The 13,833-nt window shown below is 36.9% G+C and overlaps 2 protein-coding genes across 4 annotated transcripts in view; one reads left to right on the top strand and one right to left on the bottom strand.

Annotated features, from left to right (window-relative positions):
* The window catches only part of Gclc (glutamate--cysteine ligase), a 340,638-nt gene that overhangs the window by 111,633 nt on the left and 215,172 nt on the right, over positions 1 to 13,833 (top strand). The gene's annotated exons all lie outside the window — the stretch shown is intronic.
* Positions 1 to 13,833, bottom strand: part of LOC143024899 (uncharacterized) — a 30,413-nt gene that overhangs the window by 12,134 nt on the left and 4,446 nt on the right. The window lies entirely within an intron of this gene.

Raw genomic sequence — 13,833 nt, 5'->3', positions numbered from 1 at the left:
CTAATGTTTGGAAGGTTGCTAAAATCCCCCGTTCTTCTATGATTATCCTAAGTTTTTGTGGTGAAGATCTACCTCATTATGTAGAGATAGAAAAAGAAATTCTTTATGTGAAGCAGTTTAAGCCCCGTCCCCTTCAATGCTTTAACTGCTATGGTTTTGGCCATCCTTCCCACAGATGTGCAAGGGACAAAATGTGTTTGATATGTGCTCAGCCTGAACATGGGGATTGTTCCCGCCCAACAGTTTGTATAAATTGTAAAGAAGAGCATGATGCCAGAAATAAGAACTGTGTAATTTATAAGAAGGAACAGGAAATACTACTAAAAGCTCATGCAGAAGATATAAGCGTAGGATATGCTAAAAGACTATTAAGTAATTCCAAAAGATACAGTGATGTTGTTAAAACAAATAGTAAAGTGGATCAGCCAACAGTAGAAGGCAATAGAAATAAAAATGCCAATATGAATGGTTCTGTTAACACTGAACCCAAGCCTCATTGTAAAAGTGTAACTATGAAACCTAATGGTCTTTCTTCTTCTCAAGTAGGAATTTCTAGTACTTCTGAAGCGTCCTGTGCGGAGGTTTCCTCACCCCTTGTTGAAGGGGTGTCCCCTGCCCCATCTGGAGGGGCACCTAAGGTTTCTATTGTAGAAACCTCACAGGCTTCTTCTAATGAAGCCTCCTCTCAGGCAATCTCTCTTCCAGACTTGGGGGACTCCCCAGTAGAGGGATTGCTGACTAGTGTGCCTCACTCGGTAGAGGTACACAGAAGCAATGAGGATCAAGGAAATGCTGAACCCAAGCCTCAGCATGAAAGAGTCACTACTAGACCAAATCGGTCTTCCCCACAAGTTGGAAATTGTAGTACTCGTCAACCCTACTCTGCGGAGGTTCTCCCATCCCCAGTTGAGGGAATGCCTCCTGCCCCATCTAGAGGGGCACCTAAAGTTCTCATTGCTGGGACCCCACAGGGTTCCTCTAATAAAGCCTCCTCTCAATCAGTCAAACTTCCAAACTCGAGGGGCTCCCCAATAAAGGGATCACGGACTGTTGTGCCTGACTCAGTCGAGGCACACAGAAGCGAAGCTATGGAGTCTGAAGCTGTGCACAGTAAAAGACTCCACAGTCCACCCTCATCTCCATCCTCTTCCCCAAATCGTGATAAACAATCTAAGAAAGAAACTAATAACCTGGACTCTACATCGTCGGTCGGACCATCGTCAGAGAGGAGGATGCCACCCGCGAAAGCAAAGAAATTAGAAAAGAACCCACCTTGTAAACCCTCTCTCTCCCAGACTTCTCTTACCAGACCAGTAGACCCCAAAAAGAAAAAGAAAACAGTATAATGTCCATAATTCAATGGAATATGCAAGGTTTTAATTCTCATTGAGAGCAGGTTGGGATTGTCTTTAAAGAACATGATGTGTCTGTTTTTTTGTCTGCAAGAAACTATGCTTGGCAATTTATCCCCTAATGTTGGACTTGATTATAAATTTTACAGATCTCCTATGATTGGGGGCCGTGCCCATGGAGGTACTGGTATCATTGTTAAGAAATGTGTAAACCACAGAAGTGTCCAGCTACATTCGGTGTTGCAGGCTTGTGCAGTACAAATCTTTACCACTAAATGGATCACTTTATGTTCTTTATATTTGGAACCTGAACTGGAAGATCGACTCGTAGATACATATAAGCACCCCCGTCAGATTGAGTTAAATGACCTACAATCTTTGGTTGACCAGCTCCCTGAGCCTTTTATTCTAATGGGTGACTTTAACGCCAAGCATCCTCTATGGGGTGAATCAAGGTGTGACCCCTGGGGCAATATAATTGAAGAATTTATTGATAGTAACGATGTCATTTTGATGAATGACTGTTACAAAACTAGGTTTGATGTCTTTCACAACTCAAGTTCTGCTATAGACCTAACTATTTGTTCATCATCCTTAAGATTAGACTACAGTTGATCAATAGATGAAGATTTACATGGAAGCGACCACTGGCCTATCCATATCAAATATTTAAAGAACACTCCCTCCTGTTGCTTACCTAAATGGAAGACAGGAGAGGCTAATTGGGAATTATTTAGGAGATCCACAGAGATTAATTATAAGACTAGCGATTTTGGTAGTAACTGTGATGCATATGACTACCTGGTAGACATGATACTTTCTGGTGCTTTCTCTTCCATTCCTAGGACAGCTGGTAAACCTCAACGCCCAGTAGTCCCCTGGTGGAGCGATGAATGTGCTATAAGCAGAAAGATTACAAGAACTTGCTATAAGAGATATCGGAGATACCCTTGTTTAGTCAATAAGATAATGTACAGAAGAGCTCGAGCAAAGCAGAAGAAAATCTTCAAGAAAGCAAGGAGGGAATCCTTCATTAAATATATTAGCGAATTGAAATATGACTCTTCCCCTACCTTAGTATGGAATAGGATTGGAAAATTACAAGGAAAGTTTACTCCATCTCCCTTACCCATTCTGAAGATAAATGACTGTTTTATATCAGATACAAGAGAAGTAGCAGAGGGTTTTGGAAGACATTATGCTGATATTTCAAGCCCACTACATTATTCAGATGATTTCAGAAGAATTAGAGCCAAGACCACGATTATTCCTCCTACCAATATGAACTCGGAGGCATATAATCTTCTCTTCACCTTGGATGAAATGGATCATGCTTTATCTCTATCCTCCCCAACCTCTCCTGGAGAGGATGACATTCTTTATTCCATGGTTGGTCACTTATCCATATCGTCGAAGAAATTCCTTTTAAATGTGCTGAACGGTTTTTGGTCTTCTGGATCTTCTCCTAAATCTTGGAAGACTTCAATCATCATAGGAATCTTAAAGGCAAGAAAAGACTCTCATGACCCACAAAGTTACAGACCTATTGCTCTCACAAGCTGCATTTGTAAGATCTATGAAAGAATGGTTAATATGCGTTTAGTTTGGTTTTTGGAATCTAAAAATCTACTATCTAACCGACAGTTTGGATTTAGAAGAAATAAGTGCACTCTGGACCCCTTACTTTTTATCACTTGTGAGATTGAGAATGCCTTTGCAATTGAGAACTCGAGCATTAGTGTGTTTTTTTGACTAGAAAAATGCCTACGATACTACGTGGCAGGGAGGCATTCTGAAGCAAGTTGCAGAGTGGGGTATCGGGGGTAATATGTTCAATTGTTTAAAGGACTTCTTATCTGACCGTTATCTAAAAGTCCGAGTGGGCTCTTCTTTCTCTTGTGCATATCTTCAAGAGGAAGGGATTCCCCAAGGAAGTGATCCGAGTCCTACACTGTTCAGCATAGCCATTAATAGTTTATTAGAACAAGTTCCCACAGGAGTTCATGGATTGGCTTATGCTGATGACTTCGCTATTGTGTGCAGCAAATCGACAACATTAGAAACGGGCCAAAAGATTCAAGAGGTTATTAACTTAGCAACAACATGGGCTAATTGCAGGGGCTTCAGATTCTCTGCTGAAAAAACCAAAGCCATAAGATTTTCCAGACTAAGACGCAAGGAAGAAATACCAACATTATTCTTAGAGGGTGTCATATTACCGTATGAAGATGAAGTAAAATACTTGGGTCTGGTATTGGATAAAAGGTTGACATTCACAAATCACATAAACGAGGTTGTATACACTGTCAAACAGCGACTTAATATACTAAAAGTAGTGTCTGGTTTCAACTGGGGAGCAGATCGTGTAACTTTAATAAGGCTTTACCAAACATTGCCTTAGCAAAATGGATTACGGATGTCAAATTTATGGATCGGCATGTAAAAGTTCACTGAAGAAGCTTGATATAGTCCACAATATGGCTTTACGGATCTGTTCGGGAGCCTATAGAACATCTACAGTGGATAGCTTGTATGTGGACGTAGGAATTCCTTCCCTGTATATTCGCAGGGAGGAATTAAGCCTTAGATATACAGTATATCTCGTGTCTTGACATCCAAACAGAATCCAAACTTCAAATTTGTAAAGCAGCCGGTAGACAGAGCTCCAAGGAAAAGTTCTTTGCCGAAACCTTTAGAAGTGAGATGTGAAGTTGGGACAGAAAAGGTAGGACTTGTTCCTAACACAATTGCTGAGATCATGCCTCCTAAATTCCCTCCTTGGAACCGATGCCCCACTGAAATATGTCCTCTTAAAAAGAAGAAAAACAGAACTGCTGTAGAGCTAAAAAATTAATTTTTAGAACATTTATCAGTACATGCTGATGCAATTTTTATTTATACAGATGGATCAAAATCCCAAGACGGTGTTGGTTGTGCTGTTGTAACTGATAGCACAGTTTTAAAGAGAAAGTTGCCTGATTTTAGCTCTGTTTTTACTGCTGAACTGCTGGCAGTCAGCAACGCCCTGAAGTTTGTTTTTAATTCTGTTCCGTGTGGTAGGAACGTTGTTATTTTTACGGATTCCATGAGCGTTCTATCCTCTGTAAATAATTTGTTGCCTCATAATTTTTTAGTGCAAGAAATACAGGAATGGCTGATTCTCATAAACAACAGAAAGAAGATAAAAGTAAACTTTTGCTGGGTGCCGTCCCATGTGGGTGTCACTGGAAATGAAAAGGCCGATGCTGCAGCCAAAGCCGCCACTAGGCTCACCCATATAGCAGACCGAAAAGTCCCACATACGGACTTGAAACAAGTGATCCATTGTTATACAATGAAGAATTGGCAAGAGCAATGGACAAGGCTGGACGGCAGTTATAAATTAAAAGAGATTCACCCCTTAGTGAACCCTTGGAAGTGTCCTCCTTTGGACAGAAGGTCAAGCATTGTCTTGACAAGACTGAGAATTGGCCATTCCTACATTACACAAATTTTTAATGGCAAGTGGGGCAGAAAGGCTGGCCCCCCAATGTCCCACTTGCCAAGTAGTTTTGACAATAAGACACATTTTAGTTCAGTGCCCTGCATTCTCTAATAAGCACAGGGCAAATTTCTTAACAGATTTATCTTTTAAAGAAATTTTAGGGGAGGAAGCTTGTGTGAAGAACGTTTTAAAGTTTTTAAAAGACATCAATTTATTTTATGAAATTTAAAATTGTGTATTTACCTAGTTGTATTTACCTATTTGTATTTTTACGGGAAGGGGAGCTATGCTCATGGTGTCCCGTTTTCATATCTCATTTTATCTAAACTATTTTTAAATTCATGTATTGTTTTTGCACACACCACTTTCTCATCTAACTTGTTCCAACTGTCTATTACTCTGTGAGGAAAGCTGTTCTTTTTCAGGTCTCTTCTATAGCTGTCCTTTTTGATTTTCTTTCCATGTCCTCTTGTATTTCTATCATCCCATTTTATCAGATTCTCTCTATCAGTAATTTCTATGCCTTTCATGATTCTGTAAATAGCTATCAAATCTCCTCTCTCTCTTCTTTGCTCTAGTGTCTGTAGTTCAAATTTTGCTAGTCTCTCTTCATATGATAGTTTTGTGAGTGTAGGTGCCAATTTTGTAATTGCTCTTTGTATTCTTTCAAGTTTTTTTATACATTTTTTTGTACTTGGTGACCATATCGTTGCTGCATATTCCAATCTTGGTCTTATCAGGATGATTAGAATTTTCTTCACCATTTCTTCATCCAGATATGTAAATGCCACTTTGATTGTTCTTATTAAATTATAGGTTTCTCCAAAAATCTTATTTATATGTTTCTCAGGTGACATATTATTCATAACAATGACTCCCAGGTCCTTTTCATATTCTACTTTTTTTATTCCTTCTTCTCCCAATTTATATGATGCTGTTACTCTTTTTTTACTTTTTCCAAATTCCATTATACTACACTTCTTTGTATTGAACTCCATTTCCCACTTCCTACTCCATTCCTGTACTTTGTTTAGAACTCTCTCTAGTGATTCACAATCTTCTTCCGTGTTCACTTTTTTCAATAGTTTTGCATCATCTGCAAAGAAGCTCATATAGCTTTCAATTCTTTCCTCCATATCATTAATATATATAGCAAACATTATTGGGGCCAGAACCGTTCCTTGTGGAACACCGCTTATTACTTCATCCCAGTTTGAGTGTTGGTCTCTTATCACTACTCTCATTTTTCTTTCTTGCAAAAAATCTTCCATCTAATTTAGTAGTTTACCCTGTATTCCTCCTTCAGTTTCTAATTTCTTAAGCAACTTCTTATGTGGTACTTTGTCAAAAGCTTTTTTTAGGTCTAGAAATGCGCAATCAGCCCATCCATCTCTTTCTTGTATTATATCTATTAGCCTTGAATAGAAACATATTAAATTGGTGACGCACGATTGTCCTTGTCTGAATCCAAATTGTCTTGGATTTAGCACATTGTTTTTTTCTAAATATTTTACCCATCTATTTTTGACAATTCTTTCACAAATTTTTGCTATTGTACTTGTTAGAGAGACTGGCCTATAGTTGTTAGGGTCTTCTTTATTTCCCCCTTTATATATAGGTACTATATTTGCTTTTTTCCAATCTTCTGGAACTTTACCTTCTTTCAAGGAACTGTTTATTATGCTATGTATTATGTCTGCCAGTTCATTCCTGCATTCTTTCAAAATCCAGTTTGCTATTTCATCTGGTCCATGCGATTTTCTGACATCAAGATTACTCAAGTGTTTCAATATTTCATTCTTTGTTACTTCTATTTCTTTCATAGGGGGGACTTTCTCTTTCCATTCAATCTCTTCAGGTTGTATGTTCTCCCTTGTAAACACAGATTTAAAATGTTTGTTCATAATTTCCGCCATTTCAATTTCCTCTGTGTATTCAATTCCTCCTTGTCTTAATTTCTCCAAATCTTGTTTGTTTTTCAGTTTGTTGTTTACAAATCTGTAGAATAGTTTTGGCTGATCTTTACATTTTTCTATGACATCTTTTTCATATTTTCTCTTTTCCTCTCTGCACGCTTGTACATATTCATTTCTATAACAAGTATATATTTTCCATTTTTCTGGTCTTTTGATTTTCTTCCATTTAGCCCAAGCTTTGTCTCTTTTGTCTTTTATCTCCCTACAACTTTTATTGTACCAGCACTTCATATATTCTTTTTCCTGTTTTTGTCTTGGGACATACTTTTCTACTCCCTTTTTATAGATTTTTGTCAAAATATTCCATTTCTCTTCTACTGTTGTATCTTCTTTGTGTATTCTTTCCCAGTTTTCATTTTGGAAGAATTCTCTTAATTTATCAAAATTTGCTTTTTCATACATCAATCGTCCTTTTCTATATTGTTCATTTCTTTTTATGTATTTTTTCTCATTTAGTTCTAGTTCTATCAATATGTGGTCACTTTTGCTTATTGGTGCCTGGTATTCTATCTTTTCCACTATTTCAGGTTCTGATGTGAATATTAGGTCTAGTCTCGATGGTTCTTCTTCATTTCTATACCTGGTGTTCTTTTGGATCCATTGTGTCATTGTGTGGTCAGTAATCATCTCGAGTAGAACACTTCCCCACAAGTCTTCTCCACCCTTTACGGTCATCTCTTCCCAGCGTATTTCTTTGCAATTATAGTCGCCCATCATAACTATTCTTCCTCCATCTTCCATTATCTTGTTTAGTGTTATTCTTGTGTCTTCTAACATGCTTTTATGTTCATTCTCTTCCCACGAGGCTGTTTTTGGGGGCACGTAGTTTATTACAAATTTTCTGCTCTTCTTATCTCTATCTTCTACTTCTATCATAATCATCTCTACTGTATTGTTCCCATATGTGACATTCTTCACGCTTATATCCTTAGTCAGGAACATAACTCCACCCCCTTGTTTTATCTCTCTGTTTCTAATCCAATAATTATATGTATTGTGTCCTATGCTGTTGGGTGGTAGTGGGCCTTTTAATTTTGTTTCAACAATTCCCATTATGTCCGGAACTCTTTCTTTCAGATATTTGTTCAGTTCATTCAGTCCTGTTATTAATCCATCTATATTTGTATAGGATACTATTAACTTTCTGTTATTTCCATTGTATTCTCTGTTTCTTTTGTGTTTCTCTCTGTTATGCTCCATTTCTTCAATTTCATATTCACTACTCTCCAGTAGAATTCTTGTTTTTCTGTCTCCGTTCTGGTCTCGTTTTTTCTCTTAGCTTCATGTCTTTTCCTTATTTCCTTTCTTTCCTCTTTATTCATTTCCCTTTTTATCCATACCTTTTTATATTGTTCACTTGTTGCTAGTTTCCCTGTTTTGGATAAGATATTCTCTGCCGTCGTTTGTGACCTGAATTTAATCTTAATTGGTCTGGTCTTGTCTGTACTATATTTCCCTAGCCTGAATTTCTCTTCTATTTGTTTCATTATTTCTGGCTCATCTTCCTGAACTGATTCTAGTAATCGGCTTTTTCATTTTCCTCCTTGATTCTTGTGGTTCTATCTGGGTTGTGTTTCTCTTCCATTCCTAATATAATTATACATTTCTTTTTATCTGCTAAATCTCTTACTATATTCTCCTTTTGTCTTATCACTTTAATAAATGAGTCTTCAGATTGTTCTTTCATTTGCTGTTTAATTATGTCAGTGAATGCCACTTTATTGTCTTCTTGGGTTGTCTTCCAACTCATAGCTTCTTTAGCTATGGCCTCTTTGTTTTCTTTATTATTCCTCTTTAATTCTTCATTCTCCTCTTTTACTTCTTTTAACTGTCTTTTTAGTTCTTCTACTTCCTTAGTTAAGTTATTGTTTGCTTTCTCTAGTGTTTCTAATCTTTCAACCCTTTCAGCCATTTTTGAAATTCTATCAAATCTACTCTCCCAATGTTCAGTCATTTGTTCAAGTTTTTCTTCAAGTCTTGCTAGTTGGGGGAGGTTGGTATCCGCCCCCCCCTCATTAAATCCATGGAAATTATTATTTTCACCTTCCACTGTGCTACTCATATCTATGTTTCTAATCTTTACATTTTTGTTAGACCTTTCATCGTCACTCAGCTGGTCAGGACCCCTTTTGTTTACATGTCTCCTGCCTGCCTGGGTCAAGTCCTCCCCTTCCTCATTTCCTTCCATTTTCCTCAGTAATCCCTCCTCTTCTCCTTTTTCTTCACTTTCCCACTACACCACGAGCAATTTCCCCCCCCACCCTGTAAATACAATAGGTACTTCCTTTGCTTTGGGATCCACGAAATTTCACTTTTTCTTAAGAACGTCCTCTAAGCCGTCCATTCGTTGAAGTGTGTGTGTGTGAATGCTTGTGAGTGTGTGTTGTTGAAGTGTGTTCGTGAATGTCTATTGTTTTAATTGTTTTACTTGAATTTTATTTTTATTTTATTTTTTAAACTAAAAGATAAATATGCGCTGAATGGCCTACCGGCTCCTGCGCTTGGCCTTCGAGCCAAAAACTCCAACCTTAAATCTAAATGGAACCATTTTACCATACGAAGAAGAGGTAAAATTTCTTGGCATGATTTTTGACTCAAAATTGACTTGGACCAGCCATATTGATACCCTGAAGACAAAAGCCAGGAAATCATTGAACATCATGAAAGTTATATCTAGCTTTAGTTGGGGAGCAGATAAAAGATCACTGCTAATGTTATACAATACTCTTTGCCGATCCAAAATTGATTATGGTTGTCAAATTTATTCCTCCGCTTGCAAAACTAGATTGAAGGAACTTGACACAGTTCATAATATGGGCCTTAGAATATGCTCAGGGGCATTTAGAACATCACCAGTAGAAAGCATTTATGTAGATTCTGGTGAACTGCCACTTGACCTTTGTAGAGAGGAACTAGGACTAAGACTTTTATTTAAGATCAAGACAGACCTTAAAAACCCTGCCTTTGATATTATCAAAAATGTAAATGGTGATGATTTTAAAGGTTCTAGATCTTCAAAACCCCTTCAAGTCAGAATGAATGAACAAGTAGAAGATATATCTAGTAAGACCCAGAACGTTTTTCAAGTGGGCCATCCACATATTCCCCCTTGGATTACCCCTGAAATATCAAAATGCTCTATAGAGGTAACCAAAAGGAACACTCCCATTGAACAGGTGAAGTCTATATTTTTAGAACATGATAAAATACATGAAGAACACACAAAGATTTATACTGATGGATCCAAATCAAATAATGGAGTTGGATATGCTGTCATCCATGACACGTCATACTTATCTAAACTTCCTGATTCGGCCTCCATATTTACTGCAGAAATAACAGCAATTAATCATGCTTTAAAAGTAATACATGAAAGCAAAGGAGATGCATTTGTAATTTATTGTGACTCAAAGAGTGTATTGGACAGTATTAGCTGTTTTGATAGCTTTCACCCTTTAATACAAAAAGCTCAGGAGTGGCTATTTCGTATTTCCTGCCGACACAGAGGTTCATTTCTGCTGGGTTCCATCACACGTGGGAATCCACGGTAATGAACTAGCTGACAAGGAAGCAAAGGAAGCTGCACAATGTAACAACATGCCAAATACCAAGATACCACATTCTGACATGAAAAGAATAATAAAATCCCTTATTTTAAACAAATGGCAAGAGCAATGGTCTTCCCCAGTTTTAGCTAATAATAAGAAATATAAAAATATTAGAAATTCCATAAATCCATGGGTCTCTGATTTTAACTTGAACCGCAAAAAGCAAGTTATTTTAACCAGATTAAGGATTGGACACACCCGCCTAACCCATAAATTCATCCTGGATAGCGGCGGTGCACCTGAGTGTGCTCATTGTGGCACTTTGATGTCAGTTGAGCACATTCTGGTGCACTGCCCAAAGTTTTTAAATATAAAGACGAAGTATAATCTTCACTCAAAATCTCTCGGAGAGATTTTGGGTGAAGAAGCTTATATTGATAAACTTTTTGGATTTTTAAAAGAAACAAATCTTTTCAATGAAATTTAGATCTCTATCAAAACAATTTTAATTACTTCTACTTTTTATCTATTTATTTTTTAACCAAATTTAATGATTTTATATTTGACCAAATTTTAATCTCTTACCCACTCCTCACCAATCAGTCATGACGGTGCTGAATGACCTCCTCAGTCCCAGTGCCTGGCCACTGGCCTAAATATCATACCATACAATTAAAAGTCACCTTTATTGATCTTAGTAAATTTTGTTAATCTGTTTGTCTGGGGACATGTCTGATGATTACTCCTAGGCCCTTTTTGTAACCAACTTTACTTTGCACCAATTTTTTTTATTGCCCCCCCCCCTTTTTTTTTTCCAAATTCCATTATACTACATTCTTAATGTTGAAGTCAACTTCACACTTTTGACTCCATTCCTAGACCTTGTCCAGATCTCTGTAGTGATTTAGTCTTTTTCCATACTTTCTTTAGTATTTACCTAGTCATATTATACGTAAAGGGAGCTATGCTCCTATTGACCCATTTTTGCATCTTTTAGCATAAAGTTGTTCTTCAATTCTTGAATAGTATTTGCACACATTCTTGCCTCATCTAATTTATTCCAGATATCCACCACTGTGTGAGAAGCTATTCTTTTTCAGATCTCTTCTATAACTATTCTTTTTGTGTTCCTTTTCATGTCCTGTTTTTCTCTTGTCCCACTTTAATAAATCATCTCTATCTAGGACTTCCATTCATTTCATAATTCTGTATATAGATCTCCTCTTTCTCTTCTTTGTTCCAGGGTTGGTAGTTCCAGTTTGGACAATCTTTGTTCATATGTCAATTTAGAGAGTGTTGGTATCTTTGTCATTGCTCTTTGTATTCTTTCTAATTTCTTTATATTCTTTTTAGTACTGGGTGTCCATTGTGTCACAGCATACTCCAGTCTTGGTCTTATCAGTGTAACTAATATTTTCTTTATTATTTCCTCATCCAAATAGGCAAAAGCCACTTTCATCGACCTTTGTAAATTGAAGGTTTCTCCGACTATTTTGTTGATATGTTTGTCTGGTGACATGTCCTTGCTGATAATTACTTGTAGGTCCCTTTCCGAGCTCACTTTTTTTACTTCATCACCAATGTTATATTTCCTCAATATTCTATTTTCACTTTTCTTAACTCCATTATACTACATTTCTTGATGTTAAAGTTGACTTCCCACTTTTGACTCCATTTCCAGGTTTTATCTAGGTCTTTCTGTAGCGATTCACAATCTTTCTCTGTACTTTTAGTATTTTTGCATCATCCATGTCATTTATGTATATGGCAAATATGATCGGAGCCAATGCCGAACCTTGCAGGACACCACTTGCTAATATGCTTGTAAGGGAGACTAGTCTATAGTTGGATTTTCCTTGTCCCGTCATATATATATTGGTACAATATTTGCATTTTTCCAATCCTGTGGTACCTTTCTTTGAGTGAGTAGTCAATTATCTTGTACAGTTTGCCATCAACTCTTTTATGCATTCTTTTAATATCCAGTTTGCAATTCCATCCAGACCGTGTGATTTTCTGACATCAAGGTTTTTTTTAATTGGTCTCTGATTTCCTTTTGTGTCACATTTTCTCTTTCATTTGGAAGTTATCTTTCTGTATTTCCTCCCAGTTTTGTGAACTTTCAATTGTGAATACAGATTTAAAATGTTTGTTCATAATTTCAGCCATATCTACATCTTTATATTCATTATTCACTTGTTGCAGTCTTACTATTTCCTGTTTGTCCTTTAGTTTACTATTTACATACCTGTAAAATAGTTAAGGTTGTTCCTTGCATTTTTTTTATGTCCTTTTCACATTTTCTCTTTTCATATCTGTATCTACCTAGTTGTATTATACGGGAAGGGGAGCTGTGCTCATGGTGACCCATTTTTGTATCTCACAAGATCAAGTTTCTTAAATTCTTGTATTGTGTTTGCACACGCTATTTCTTCGTCCAATTTGTTCCATATATCTATCACTCTGTGTGGGAAGCTGTTCTTTTTCAGGTCTCTTCTGTAGTTATCCTTTTTGAAATTCATTGCATGTCCTCTTGTTTTTCCTCTGTCCCACTTTAATAAGTCCTCTCTTTCAAGGCATTCTTTTTCATAATTCTGTAGATGGCTAGTAGGTCCCCTCGTTCTCTTCTTTGTTCCAGGGTTGGCAAATTCCAGTTTGGCCAATCTTTGTTCATATGTGAGGTTTGAAAGTGTTGGGACCATCTTTGTCATTGCTCTTTGTATTCTTTCTAATTTTCTTGTATTCTTTTTTGTACTGGGTGACCATATCAGTGCTGCATATTCCAGTTTTGGCCATATCAGTGTTTGTAATATTTTGTTAATCATTTCCTTATCCAGGTATTTAAAGGCCACTTTTATTGATCTCGACAAATTGTATGTTTCTCCGACTATTTTATTTATATGTTTATCTGGCAACATGTCTTTCATGATGATTACTCATAGGTCCCTTTCAGAATTTACTTTTTTTTACTTCTTTTCATCAATTTTGTACTATCCTTATATTCTCTTCTTGCTTTTTCCAAATTCAATTATACTGCACTTCTTGATGTTGAATTCTACCTCCCATCTCTTGCTCCACTCAGAGACTTTGTTCTGATCACTCTGCAATGTGTCACAGTCTATTTCGGAGTTTATTCTCTTTAATAATTTTGCATCATCTGCAAAGCAGTTCATGTAACTTCATCCATGTCATTTACATATAGAGCAAACATTATCGGAGCTAGTACTGACCCATGTGGGATGCCACTACTCATTTCTTCCCATTTTGAATATTTGTCTCTGAGCACTACTCTTATTTTTCTTCCATTTAGGAAGTCCTCCATCCAATTCAATAGTTTTCCATGTATGCCTCCTATTGTTTCCAGTTTATATAGTAATTTTCTGTGTGGTACCTTACAAATGCTTTTTGTAAGTACAGGAACGCACAGTCTGCCCAGCCATCCCTTTCTTGCAATATATCCATCAATCTTGAAT

This window comes from Oratosquilla oratoria, chromosome 4 (genome assembly GCF_046742065.1).
Source record: "Oratosquilla oratoria isolate Oo_2021 chromosome 4, ASM4674206v1, whole genome shotgun sequence".
Lineage (NCBI taxonomy): Eukaryota > Metazoa > Arthropoda > Malacostraca > Stomatopoda > Squillidae > Oratosquilla > Oratosquilla oratoria.
This window is presented reverse-complemented; position numbering and strand designations above follow the sequence as displayed.